Source organism: Hyla sarda, chromosome 5 (assembly GCF_029499605.1).
Source record: "Hyla sarda isolate aHylSar1 chromosome 5, aHylSar1.hap1, whole genome shotgun sequence".
In the NCBI taxonomy this organism is placed as follows: domain Eukaryota; kingdom Metazoa; phylum Chordata; class Amphibia; order Anura; family Hylidae; genus Hyla; species Hyla sarda.
In genome coordinates, this window is record NC_079193.1 from 55,099,832 (window position 1) to 55,114,831 (window position 15,000).

At 41.3% G+C, this 15,000-nt stretch overlaps 1 protein-coding gene across 4 annotated transcripts in view; it reads left to right on the forward strand.

Moving 5' to 3' along the window:
- LARP4B (La ribonucleoprotein 4B) overlaps positions 1-15,000 on the forward strand; it is a 93,786-nt gene that overhangs the window by 14,456 nt on the left and 64,330 nt on the right. For 3 of the 4 annotated variants that reach the window (XM_056519528.1, XM_056519526.1, XM_056519529.1), the window contains exon 2: positions 10,708-10,828. The gene's annotated coding sequence lies outside the window, so the exon portion shown is untranslated. Of the gene's footprint in view, positions 1-9,668; positions 9,913-10,707; positions 10,829-15,000 lie in introns of all 4 variants that reach the window. The other variant, XM_056519527.1, reaches the window with a different exon arrangement.

Genomic DNA, 15,000 nt, shown 5'->3' on the forward strand with positions numbered 1-15,000 from the left:
TTCATTCCCCCTTTTTTACCCTGTGCCATCTTATTTCCCCATGCATTGTGCCAAATTATTCACCCTTAACCGCCTGAGCCACATCATGTCCCCTTGATTTCCCCCCCCCCCTCCCCCTGTGCCAGTTCATTCCCACTTCATTACCCTCTGTGTAAATTCATCACTCTCTTTATGAAGTGGCACAGGGGGATCAAGAGGAAATTATATGGCACAGGAGGTAATAAAGGAGGATGATTTGGCACGGGGGGATCAGGGAAGGTGGGGGGGCTGAATAATGTGGCCGGCGGACGTACAATAGCAGGAGACCACTGTTTGAACATTTGGCTTCTGTGCTGGGGCTTCTGCAGGGGGGTGCAGTGGGTGCTTGGCCCCCTTACTTTGGTATTTGATGGCAGCCCTGTGTACAAGGTAGAGCTGGCACATAAGCCTGGTTGTCCCCTATTGGGAGGGTTTTCTCCCCTAATGGGAGTGTTTTGTCCCCTATTGTTCCCTGTCGGGAGTGTATTGGGTGTGTCCGCATTAGGGATCGTCCGATTATCGGTTTGGCCGATATTATCGGACAATAATCACGATTTTGGGCATTATCGGTATCGGCAATTACCTTGCCGATAATGCCCCACCACCGCACATGTGGTGTGACGTCATTAGGGGGCGTGGTCATGATGTCACATCACCGTCTCGAAGGCAGCGCCCAGCACAGAATGCTTCTGGACTGCACAGAGATCGCGGGGTTCCCCAGCGGCTGAACCCCTGCGATCATACATCATATCCTCTATCCATTGGATAGGGGATAAGATATATAAAGCCGGAATACCCCTTTAAGAATGTATTCACAAGAAAAGTATCTGCTGCATATTTAAACCTGCAGATTTTATGCAGAAGATTTCAAGGTAAACTTAGGCTATGTTCACACTGCAGAATTTATGCACCAACTTAGTGTCTGCATTTATTTGGGTGGATTCTGGCTTGTGTGGAATCAATGCTTTAATTTAATTTGATGCAGAATCTGTGCGGAATTCCACATGCGAAATTCTGCCTTGTGTATGATTAATCATTAAACACAGCTTCAAACCTGGAGCAAATCCTTTATGCTTGAATACATACTAAGGGTCTATTCAAATGTACAGTATCCTGCACATACTTGATGCTGCAGAGTTCAATGAAAACTGAATGACTGAACGCAGTTTAAAATGCAACAGCTGGCGGCACCCTGGTTGGAAAACACTGGAATAGACCCTAATATCGAAAGGGAAGTAGTACTAATGTATGCTAAAGTTATTGTAATTGTGAAATAAAGGAATGTTAGGAGACTACTTCTGGATAAAAAAAAGCCATAAAGTATTGTTCCGTAACTGATTCCCCCCCCCCCCCCTTGCTTAAATGAATGAAAAAAAGAATGTTCAGACACTAGGATGTGCCACCCCCATGTCTGCTTGGTTTTGTCTCACTGAATGGAATAGAACTGCATTAAGACTGATTTCACACTGCATCAGCAGTACATGTGTAACAAATGGGAAAGGTATCCATAGACTCACATTACCCAGTGGAGGCTGATTGTGAGGGGTTTTTAGGTACCATTCAGGTACTATCCATCCCATAAAACCTGGTGGAGTAGCACAGACCTCCATGCTATTTCATTGAGATGGATTCAAAAAAGTTTTAGCACATGGGAAATATATATGACAAACCTAAATATGACATGTGCAACATATACCTCAGGTGGACACTGCGAGAGTGTGAAATCAGCTTAAGGTTGCTAGGGAGTGCTGGGTTGGAGTTGATCTGCTAAAAGGTTTACTGCATTTTAGAGTACTATGGCCACCTATAGGAGCAAAATAAGATCAAGAAACTGTACTGTGAAAATTAAATCCCTAATCTAAGATTAAGCCTTCATTTTTGTAGCTCCCCCTCTTCTAAGAGCAATAACTTTTATTGTGCACAGTCAGTCACATGAGGGCTTGTTTTTTGTGGGAACAATAATAGTAAAAAAAATATATATATATCACTTTATTATAAAATGTACTTCAGGATAAAAAAAGGTTATTTGTGGTCTGAAATTGTTTAACCCCTTAACGACGCAGGACGTAAATGTACATCCTGGTTAGCTGGTACTTAACGGAGCGATGCTTGGGGTCATGCGGGGCAGATCCCGTCTGCTGATAGCAGAAAGTGAGCCGCCAGTAAAGTCGGACATCCGCGATCGCGCGGATGTCCGTCACTAACCCCTCGCATGCCGTGATCAAAGCAGATCACGGCATCTGCAGCATTGCGGTCACTAAAATGGATGATCGGATTGCCCGCAGCACTGCCGCAGCGATCCGATCATCGAGAACGGCAGACTGAGGTCACCTCGCCTGCCTCCGCTGCCTTCCACAGGTCTTCTGCTCTGCTTTGGTCTGAGATCGAGCAGACCAGAACAGAAAATGACCGATAATACTGATCAGTGCTATATCCTATGTATAACACTGAACAGTATTAGCAATCAAATGATTGCTATAAATAGTCCCCTATGGTGACTATTAAAGTGTAAAAATAAAAGTGTAAAAAAAAGTGAAAAACTCCCCCCCCCCCCCCCCCCCCCAATAAAAACGTAAATTGTCCCATTTTCCCTATTTCACCCCCAAAAAGTGTGTGTGTGTGTGTGTGTGTGTGTGGGGGGGGGGGAATAATTAATATATACATATTTGCGTAAATATCCAAACTATTAAAATATAATGTTAATGATACCATACGGTGAATGGCGTGAATGTAAAAAACAAAGTCCAAATTGCAGCTTTTTTTTAAATAAAATTTTATTCCAAAAAAAATTGATAAAAAATGTATTAAGTTTTATATAAGCAAATATGGTATCAATAAAAGTACAGATCACGGCTCAAAAAATGAGCCCTCATACCGCCGCTTATACGGAAAAATGAAAGTTATAGGTCTTCAAAATAGGGGGGTTTTAAACGTACTAATTTTTTTTTTTTTATTTTTTTTTTTTTTTTTTTTTTTTTTTGCGCAACAGTAATAGAAAAGTAAGTGATCATGGGTATCATTTTAATTGTATTGACCCAAAGAATAAAGAACACATGTCATTTTTAACATAAATTGTACGGCGTGAAAAGGAAACCTTCCAAAATTTGCTAAATTGCGGTTTTCTTTTTAATTTCCCCACACATAGTATTTTTTGGGGTTGCACCATACATTTTATGGCAAAGTGAGTGATTGCATTACAACGGACAACTGGTTGCGCAAAAAACAAACCCTCATACTAGTCTGTGGATGAAAATATAAAAGTTATGATTTTTTGAAGGCGAGGAGGAAAACACGAAAACGTAAAAATTAAATTGTCTGTGTCCTTAAGGGGTTAAAAAAAAAAAACACAATTCGCAGAAAGGTCCAACAGTTGTTACAAAATTAGAACTTCCAGGTTGCCCAGCAGATGACTGTTGTCCAGGCATGCTGGGAGTTGTAGTTCTGCAACAGCTGGAGAACGCAGATTGGACACTTATTGGCTATAGTACAACCTGCCTGAGACAGCGCAGACAAGCCTTGGAGCAGCCATGGAGATCCTCAGAAGTCCTCAGGCTGCCATAGTAACTGATTGCTATTGATTGTGGCATGCAGAGTGCTAAACTGCTGGGATTGGACTAAACTACGATGCTGTTGGCTGTTATTTGCAGCTGATACCCGCCACATAAAGAGCTGACACAGCTTGTAAGCCCGCTCTATAGTCAATGCATACCAAGCGCCGTAAAAAGGTGTCAGTGGTCATTAAGAGGTTAAAAGTTGTCCCAAATCCTGTGAATAAGTAGCTGTTCAGTGAGGGTCTGAGCTCCTAAATCCTAGGTGACGCATCCCCCGAATTAATGAACAAATCATTGTGCGCGCCTGGCCACCTCTTCATTCACTCTCTGTGACTTCTAAACATTGCCAGGTTGAATAATATACAGAAGTAAACTAGAGTTCTGACAGTGAGCATTGTTACAATGTCCTCAGTGTGTGAAGGCTCTGTTCACATCTGCTTTTTGTACATATCAAACTATTTCCGAATACACTGGGCCAGTAAGAATTGACTGACATACATTTTTTTTTTGTCCTTTTTATGCTTTCCTATGCTTAAAGGGGTACTCCGCTGGAAAACTTTTATTTATTTATTTTTAATCGACTGATGCCAGAAAGTTTATACAGATCTGTAAATTACTTCTATTTAAAATCTTAATCCTTCCAGTGCTTATCAGCTGCTGTATACTACACAGGAAGTTGAGTCTTTATTTTTTATTTTTTTTTAAGTCTGACTACAGTGTTTTCTTCTGCCACCTCTGTGCATATCAGGAACTGTCCAGAGCAGGATAGATTTGCTATGGGGGATTTGCTCCTACTCTGGACAGTTCCTAAAGGTGTCAGCAGAGAGCACTGTGGTCGGACAGAAAGGAAATTCAAAAAGAAAAGAACTTCCTCTGTAGTTTACAGCAGCTAAGTACTGGAAGGATTAAGATTTTTTTAAATAGAAGTCATTTTACAAATCTGTTTTTAACTTCTCTGGAACCAGTTGATTTAAAATAAAAGTAAATTTTTCCAGGGAAGTACCCCTTTAAGGGCCTTTAATAGGAGCCTACAGACATCCGTATCATTGCAGCCTTCCATCAGAGGTACATGTAAGAAATCGTCCTGATGTACACCTCAGTGGTAGGATCACAATGACGTATGAATAGAGCAGCCTATCAATATGTTCTGTCAGTGCAAGACATTGGAATAGCCCTTTAAATTTTGTGCAGGGACTACTGCGTATACCCATATGAATGTGATTAAAGATCCCATAGGGCATTCTTGCTTGCCCAATGCAGTTGGTTTCCCCCTAGTGTTACTATGCAGATTTGTCTTTCAGGATGGTCGAAAAGATGAATGGCAAGCCTTGTGCTCTCAGTAATGATGGACATAAATGTTGCCAGTGGCAAATATCTACATGTACACTTTGCTTTTTGCCCCCCTGCTGCAGTGTTTCCCAAGCAGGGTGCCTCCAGCTGTTGCAAAACTACAACCCCCAGCATGCCCGGACAGCCGTTGGCTGTCCGGGCATGCTGGGAGTTGTAGTTTTGCAACAGCTGGAGGCACCCTGCTTGGGAAACACTGCTCTTACTGCTGCAGAAGGCAACATTACCCCCAAAATTGCAGTCGGAAGGTGGTCAACAGACTGCTGCCATCCCCAGATTTTGTATGAATGTAGATACAATTACCCCTTGACCTTCTGATGTATTTTTTTTTTGCTGTCACATGGATTTTGATCTGTCAGCTCCTGCAGAACCTGCACTGCGTCTGCTGCATCCCCTGTTTGCTGCTGCCAACAACTAACTTCACCAACTTTTGTCCTGCTAAAGCAATGACTGTAAAATGATATGCTTGCATGATGCTTACACCTAGGTGTACTATGAGCACTGCAGTATTTTGAGCACGGTTTACTTGAGTTTTTGGGGTCCTGTAGCTGTAAATAGTCTTGGAGAGTTGTCCGGCCAGAGACCCCTTTCTGCAGTGTTGTTTTCTTTAGTCTCAGAAATCTTTGTCTTGCAGCGTCTGCACCAGTGTTATCATGTGAACAGTACCAGTGGGCACGTCAGGTATTTGCTTTTGGCTTTAGTGTTTCTGCTTTTATTTATTCCCAGGCATGAAAGTGAGCATTCAGAATTACTATATTAAATATGAATTATTAAACCAGAAAGCATCCGCTGCTGTCTGATCCTTGTCCAAAGACATTACATAATTTCACTGCTGGCCAGGAATTGTTCCTGGCCAGCATTGGCCATAAGGCACTGAGAACGTATAGCAAGGGTGAAAGTTCTTTCAGCTCACCTCCTCCACGGTCTGCACGGACTTGAGCCTGGCCTGGCTTGGTACTTGTGCGTAAATGAAGAAAGAGTAGCCCAGCAGTGCCTTAAAACGTAGATCCTTTATTAGACTTATCTTTAAAAATGCAGAGCACACACCATCCACCTTCACCTGGTCAGCAAACCTCCCCTATGGACGCGTTTCGAACGCATGCGCGTTCTTGATCACCACCTAGCTGGTGATCAAGAACTCGCATGCGTTCGAAACGCGTCCATAGGGGAGGTTTGCTGACCAGGTGGGATTGTGTGTGCTCTGCATTTTTAAAGAAAAGTCTAACAAAGGAGCTACGTTTTAAGGAACTGTTGGGCTACTTTCTTCATTTACGCACTGAGAACGTATACACACCATTCGGTCAAATGTGTTTTTATTTATTTTTTTTGTTTTTTTTAGACTGGGGCTACAGGGAGACTTTAGTTGTGTAACATGAAGACCAAATTGTCAGTGTGAGGTCACATTGCATCATGCAGCGCCCCAATTCTGAATCTGATGGATTTTTATAATGGCCACATCAGGATGTGATAAAGCTGCACAGCCACAAGTCACAGACCTAATATTGCTAGAAAACACCAGCAAAATGCATCAGTTTTGTTAACCCCTTCCCCTTTGAAGATTATTTTTTTGCACTTTTTTTTGTTCCTTCTCACCTTCTAAAAGTCATAACACTTTCAATTTTCCACCTACAGACCCATATGAGGGCTTGTTCTTTGCGCCAATAACTTTACTTTGTAATGCAATTTATTTCACCACAAAATCTACGGCAAAATTGGAAAAACATTGTAATTTTTAGCGGCTTCCGTTTCTACGCAGTGCAGTTCGGTAAAATTTACACCTTTATGTATATTCTGTAGGTCCATATGGTCACAAGGATACTCAAATTATATAGGTTTCATTTAAATTTACTAAAAAAAAAAATACATTTAAAAATGCCCTCTTTTGACCCCTATAACCCTTATTTTTTTATTTTTGCCCCGCATACGGGGCGTTATGAGGGCTCTTTTTTTTTTTTTTTTTTTTTTGTGCCGTGATCTGAAGTTTTTATCGGTACCATTTTTGTTTTGCGCGGACATATTGATCACTTTTTTTATTCATTTTGTAATGGTATAAAAAGTGAACAAAAATATTCTATTTTGGACTTTTGAATTTTTTGACGTGTATGCCATTGACCGGGCGGTTTAATTAATGATATATGTTTATAGTTCAGACATTTATGCATGCGGCGATACCACATATGTATTTTTTTCATAGGGGGCTACAACATGCAATACCTTGATTGCAGACACTGATCAATACTATGCCATAGCATATCATTGATCAGTGTTATCGGCGCTCCACTGCTCCTGCCTGGATCTCAGACACGGAGCAGTGAATTGGCGATCGGACCGCAGGAAAGAAGGTAAGAGATCTTCCTCCGTCCTCTCAGCTGATTGGGATGCCGCGGTAGTCCCGATAAGCCCACCGAGCTAGCCAGGAGTTAACCTCTTTTAGATGTCGCAATCAACTTTGATCGTGGCATCTAAAGGGTTAATGCCGGACTGTAGCCAGATCGGTGATGTCCGGCATTAGCTGTGAGTCCTGGTTGCTTATAGCAACTGAGACCCACCCGGTATGAGGCGCGCTCACCTGCTGAGCGCGCGCCATTCCTCGGAAGCCCGCAATGGATATACATTCACGTCCATTTGCGGCAAGTGGTTAAAATTTAACTGATGCAAAAATGCAGTAATGCGATTGGACCATATTGTATGGGTATACCTTTAGGCTATATTGTATGGGTATACCTTTAGGCTATATTGTATGGGTATACCTTTAGGCTATGTTCATACTGAGTAAATTCACTCCGCTTCCACGCTGTTTTTTCAGTGGATACATTTGATATCGTTTAAAAATTTCAATGAGCAAATAAGCGTTGTCCTATTGGCAAACTGTATGTCTCCTGCAGAATTCACTAGCTGATTAAACATATTAAGTCCACACAGAATCTCTGTAGTGTGAACAGGGCCTTAGACCCATACAAGAAAACCTCCTTCTAGCTGGCAAGTATATACATCCTAGACTTGGTGCGTGTATCTTCCTGTAAGATTTCATCAATTCCTTTTCATCACGTTTTTTATTCTATATGCACTGTATGAAGAGCGTTCTGCACTGGAATGTATCCAATGGTGAGATACACACCAGCTATTTGTGCTGTGTAAGCTCAAGGCCCTGTGACTATACTTCCGTGTGCCAGAAAGACAGGGAATTCATGGAATAACAAGAGCATGAGGTCACATCTTGGGAGCAGATGACAAGGGTTTTCCAGATTTTGGATTAGTGCCTTTCACTCATCCCATTAGTAATATTGCCTGTATCTAAAGTGATCAGGTGATCTTCAGTATATGCAGCATGTTTTGAGCTCTAGATCTTTGTAAGGTTTGGGAAGTCTTTTGGAACTTCTGAAGAGTCTTGCGATATTTTGTTTCAGAAACCTTATCCTTACAAAAACTAATTCTGTGGAATTAAGGACCTGTTGCAGTTTTTAATCTACCACTGTATTGTGGATAGACCTATAGAGACAGTATTCACTGCAGACTTCTGCTAATGCATATATGAGGAATTCCTACACATCTTCATAGTTCTGTTGCGTACTTGGAGAGAGATTCTTATAGATCAGTGTTTCCCAACCAGGTGGCCTAGAGTTGTAGTTTTACAACAGCTGGAGGCACCCTGGTTGTGAAACACTGATACAGATGGTAATATGTGCACAGGTTGACTTCTCAAATGCACAGTTAAGCCCCTGGTAAAGGCTGCACACATTATAGGAAACATAGGTACCTAGGCATGACTAGCTTAGGGTTTTATACACATGGTCCCTTTTTATATGGCCGCCATATAATATCTGTATTATGTTATTACTACCTATTGTTCATGTGGATGTCAGAGAGGAGGCTCAGCACCCACCTCCAAAACAAATCAGAGAAACACCAAGGGAGCAGCTCCTGCTCTAATCTCCCATACATTTTAATCCATTCATTGTAATGCTACGTTTTTTGGCTTTTTGTAAGTCTGACCTGTAAAAAATAACACTAAGGGTATGTTCACAGTGTATTTTACGCACCAGATCCGCCACTGAAGCACCGCTGCATGGTGCCTTTAAATGTGCCTACGCAGAGCGGCAATACGCCGCTACAAGCAGACACACTGAAGCAATGTGAGTCACTGCACATGAGCACACATTGAGGCCGCTCCCCCTGCTATGAGCTAGGCCAAGAGCTGCCGCGATGTGCGCGTATACTGCGCGTGCGCGCGACGACTCGCACATCGCAGTGTGTCTGTTCGTAGCGGTTTATTGCCTCTCTGAACAGGCACATGTAAAGGCACCATACAGCTGTCCTTCAGCAGGGGATCCGAAGCGTAAAGTACCCTAAGGGTACATTCACACATACAGGAACCTGTGCTTATTTGATGCGCTGGATTTGTAACTGCCGATTAGAAGCTGTGCTCAGTCATTCAGTTTACATTGAAATCTGCAGCAGAAAATCCTGAGCATCAAATCTGTGTACGTGTGAACGTACCCGAAGAGTGTCTTTACCCTAGGATAATATGGACACATTTTGTCAGCCCAACTGCTGACCTGATCGGACTTCGTTCAGTTCATTCAATCCATGGTTGGGCCAGGACTAGTGGCCCAAATATGGATGCAAAAAAGTGCCTGTATGATGTTAGTGTGAGCCTAGTCTTACTATAGATCTCGTTGTTCTCTGTGAATGAATTAGGCCCCAGTAAGGTAATATGTATATTAATGCAGCATTGTGTCTATGGCATTATAGATTAGGCAATATTGGAGGCTGCTGGTCGGACTGTGCAACAAGTTAGCAGATAACGCAGGATTGCTCACTCCAGACAGGCTGCAGCAGTTCCATGAAAAAGGGATTTCCTTGGCTGTGTATACTTCATTCCTGCTGTGAGCTTACTTCATTGAATTTACTTGTTTTTGAAGCTGAACAAAGGGGAGGCATCCAGTGAGCTTAACTAGGCCAGCACTGCAAAGACTGAATATGATGAGCTGCAAAAGTTAGTATGGGAATGTTTATTGTCATAATGTTTTTTTTTTTCTTACGTCCTATGATAATTCGTGGCAATTTAGAGCTAATCTGCAATACAGCTATAGCAAATATAAGATTGTGTACATTCACGTTTGTGGGCTGTAACATATTCAGTTTTAAGTAGACCTCCACACCGATCAGTTTTATATAAGGAAGTTGTTTGAGATTCTCTTAAATATGCACTGTCAGATCCAAAAACTATGTTGTTACATATGTTGTTATATGGTCGTTTTAACATTTTTTGAATATTTAATAAAGAAAACTGCTCCTGAAACAGAAAATTCCACCACTAGGGGTACCCATACTTACTAGGACACTAACCAGTCCTGCAGCAGCATCAGTCTTGTCTATGAGCCGTGGACATGAGATGACATATGCCCCAAAGAAGGATCGATCCAGGGCCTATCTCTGCAGACTTGGCAAGACTTGTGATAGAATAGCTGGAGTATCGTGAGTAGCGCTTGAGTATTAGATGTGTACTTAAAGGGGTACTCCGCTGCTCCGGCTATGAGGTCACGAGCTCCCCGCTCCAGCATTCAGAACAGTTGGTTCCAAATGCTGAGCAGTGGAGTACCCCTTTAATAAATGCACCATAGCGGCCACTGAATCCTTATGTTAGATACTATGGCTGAGAGGAGGGAAAACTAATTTGTTTTCTGGGTGATTACAAAAGTCTACCAGGAGTAAACAACCAACAGAGAGGGCAACAAAAAATACTGTTAATGTTGGATATTCACAGTTCTTTTTTACGCTTATCTTGTAGGTTGCATTATTGCCGAATGCCGGACGTGTGACGCATATGCGTTTCTGGACTTTACATCAGTTTACTGCATCAGTTGGAACACCTATAGCAGCTGTAAATCCATATACAGCTGAAGAGCAAGGTATGTACATGTTTAATGGACTCTTGATGTGTGTAGATAGTCTGTTTTATTCTGCACTCATTTGTTCTGTTTCAGATATATCCCACATTGTCTCTAAAGTGATATATAGAAACATGGAATGTGTCAGCAGATTGGAACCATTTGGCCCCTCTAGTCTGCCCAATAATCTGAATCCTATCAATAGTCCCTGGCCCTATCTTATATGATGGATAGCCTTATGCTTATCCCTATCTTATATGAAGGATAGCCTTATGCTTATCACATGCATGTTTAAACTCCACTTCTGCAGGAAGGCTATTCCATGCATCCACTACTCTCTCAGTAAAGTAATACTTCCTGATATTACTATTAAACCTTTACCCCTCTAATTTAAAACTGTGTCCTCTTGTGGTAGTTTTTCTTCTTGTAAATATGTTCTCCTCCTTTACTGTGTTGATTCCCTTTATGTATTTAAAAGTCTCTATCCTATCCCCTCTGTCTCTTCTTTCTTCTATACATGTTACGGTCCTTTAACCTTTCCTGGTAAGTTTTATCCTGCAATCCATGTACTAGTTTAGTATCTTCTCTGAACTCTCTCTATAGTATCTATATCCTTCTGGAGATACGGCCTCCAGTACTGCGCAGAATTCTCCAAGTGAGGTCTCACCAGTGTTCTGTACAGCGGCATGAGCACTTCTCTCTTTCTACTGCTTATACCTCTCCCTATACATCCAAGAATTCTACTAGCATTTCCTGCTGCTCTATTACATTGTCTTCCTACCTTTAGGTCTTCTGAAATAATTACTCCTAAATCCCTTTCCTCAGATACTGAGGTCAGGATTGTGTCAAATATTCTGCCCGAGGGTTTTTACGCCCCAGGTGCATTATCTTGCACTTATCCACATTAAATTTCAGTTGCCAGAGTTCTGACCATTCTTCTAGTTTTCCTAAATCCTTTTCCATTTGGCGGATCCCTCCAGGAACATCAACCCTGTTACATATCTTCGTGTCATCAGCAAAAATACATACCTTACCATCAAGACCTAGAGAAGCGCTCGCAGGTCACATAGGATTAGTCCCCTGATGTGGGACAGTACAGTTCTTGGCTGATAAACCTGATACACATTTTTGGTCATACCACCCAGCTCTATTTCTACTGCCCCTCCGCAATCTATTATTTTAGTCACACAGTCAAAAAAATCAAAAAGATTTGTTTGACATGATCTCCCTGTAGTAAACCCATGTTGTTTTTCATCTTGCAATCCATGGGATGTTAGATGTTCCACAATCCTATCCTTTAGTAGGGTTTCCATTAAATTCCCCACTATTGATGTCAGACTTACTGGCCTATAGTTGCTAGATTCCTCTCTACTACCTCTCTTGTGAATGGGCACGACATTTACTAATTTCCAATCTTTCGGGATGACTCCTGTTACCAGTGATTGGTTAAATAAATCTGTTAACTGTTTTGCTAGTGACCATGCACGTATATATTCAGTTACCCAATATTTCTGTACAGGAGACGAAAAAACATGTTAAACCCATTTGTAGTAGTCTGTACTGTGGAGACTGGTTAAAGTCCATTGTGTTTTGCATGTTAGAAACTGAATAGAAAAAATATCAAACCTTACTCAGTCTTTATACAGCTATGACTTGCATGCTATTCCTTCGGTTTCTAGCCCTTTGCCCAGTTTACTTTGAACTTAGTCTTTAAAGTTTGTATATAATACCCTGTTTGTCATATGAGAACTAGTAGTATATATGTTAAAAGGCTTCCCAGTGCATGCTATATAGTGTGTGTGTGTGTGTGTGTGTGTGTGTGTGTGTGTGTATTAAATGTGATCTAGGACCGTTTTGATACACTTGGGTCTTAAGTTTGAAGTCATAATGATACATTTCGTCTATGTTGGTCTCTTTCTAATCAGAAACGTAATAGCTATGCCTATGTCAAGCTATTCGTCATGAAAAAACACTTAAAAATTTAGTTATGCAGATTTACTGTAAAATGCTATTTGTACTTCGGTGTGTAGGTGGTTTCCCTTTAGAAATGAATGGAGCAGTAATACATGTGCTTTGAAATGTGAAATTCTTGAGAATATGACCTGCAACCCCTCGTAATTAAATTCCCAGTTGCTTCTCGCCAGTCCATCAGCGGCACTGACTATCCTGTTTCCGTTTGCAAGGCCTTGTCTTCTTTCAGATGACTCCGTGTAATGTATCCTTGACACATTTCAAAATTTCTGCCTCTCTCCTCTGCCCTGTCTGCAGTAAAACAGATTATGAAGCCCCTCACTATGGCTAAACCTTACCCTCTTAGAAGTTTAACATCAGAAAATGTAACAGATCAGCACTAGGGCTGTGGGATCAGTAAGCCAAACTTTTGGCTCTGGCCACAATGCCTTCAAAAATATTTATATATATTTTTTTACTTCTTCATAAATGGCTTCCGTATAGTACCTAGTGAAAAATGTTAATGCCATCTAGTTAATCTCAAGAGCTAGATGTGTATGAAGAGTAAGGGTGTGAGTATTTCTGGAACTTTGTTTCCCAATATTGAGCCAAAGAAAGGTAATGCCATAAGACATAAACCACTCCACCCTAAAAAAAAAAAAATCTCCCCTGATCCTGAATGCCGATTTTATACTGGATCAGATTTACAAGCAAACATTTTAGTTACAGCCACTGTGTGACTGAACAGGTCTCTGTCCTAAAATGTTCTTGAGTTTGGGACAGAAGTAAATCTATAGGTGAGATCTATATATGAGGTCTTGTGTAATTTACAGTTGAATTCTTTGTATTCCCAGATAAAAAAAAAAGTCTGGAGTGTGCTTTATGGTTTTCCACCTGTATCAAACAAGGCCTACAGTGTGTCTGTACTACTGAAAGCATTTATAGCTATTATTTGTCTCTTCCGTGACATCATGGTCCACCCAGAGTTGGTGGCAGAGCGAGGACGTTTCTCAAGCTGAAACTAACCTCTCCCTGCCGGCACAGATCAGTGAAGTTGACACAAATGCATTTAGAAGCCAAGCCATGTGTCATAAGTTTATTTTATGTTGCGTGACCTGTTCTGCATTATCCTAGCAGAGAGCATGGTGCAGGCCTATCCTAAATGCTTGTGTTAAAGGTCTTTAGCATCTAAATGTTTAGTAGAACTGAACTTATCTATAAAAGTTTAACTTTTTGTTTATTGTAAATTTATATACACAAAACTTTCTGAGGCAGTTTCTAAAACTTAGCTCGCATATAAAAATTGTGTCCACACAGGTATGTATGTATTTATAACAAAGATGTTCACATTATCTGTTCTAACAAACACTGATGCAATTGTTGGACACAAAACTGACCCTATAAGAAAAAAAAAAGGTGCTATCAGTTTTGTTATAATTATGGTTTCCATCTGTAATAATACAGAAAATTACTGCGCTGTCCTCATCGTGGTAAATACATATCACCCGCAAGCACTGCCCTCCTCGTCCTCCTTTTTGTTGCGGGCCGCCGGCGCTGGCACTCTATACTGTATCCCTATGCCCGGGCTGCAAAAGGTAAACAAAATAAACTTTAACTCCTTCCCCGTCGGGCCGGACTTGCTTCCTGGGAACGGGAACGTCTGACAGCCGTCAGCCTATCACCGGCCGCAGCGATGTTCCGCCTCGGCCAGTGATAGTGTGAGCCCACTGTCATGTAAGAAGAGTAAAAAAACAAAAAATGCAAACATGAAATTGGAGTCATGAAGGCCCAAATGGACTTTAAGGGGGGGGGGGTTAAGAATGTTTTATGCTTTCACACCTTTACACATTTAATTTTTTATTTTATACTAGATATCATTGGCCTTCTCTCTCGAAAATGTATCCCATATTTGCTCAACGTCTGAGAGAGGCTACCATCAGAGTTGTTTGTAGGTGGTGATATTCCCCATTCTTCTGACTTTGTGATGTACTAATGATTTATTAGTAGATAGAAGCATAAGGTTCTCTTCACACCACGTTTGTGGCGCATGTTTGCTGTAAAGATCAAGAAATCTGCCACAGACATCTTTTAAGCCTTTGCTAGGTGAGGGAGGCTATGGATATGTCATTATGGCCTCAATTTGGAAGGTTTCTATTAGGGTCTCTGGGTCTGCCAAATAGAATAGCACATCCCATAGGGCAGGATCCATTAAAAGAGAAATAAAAACCTTGTGTAAGCGGCAT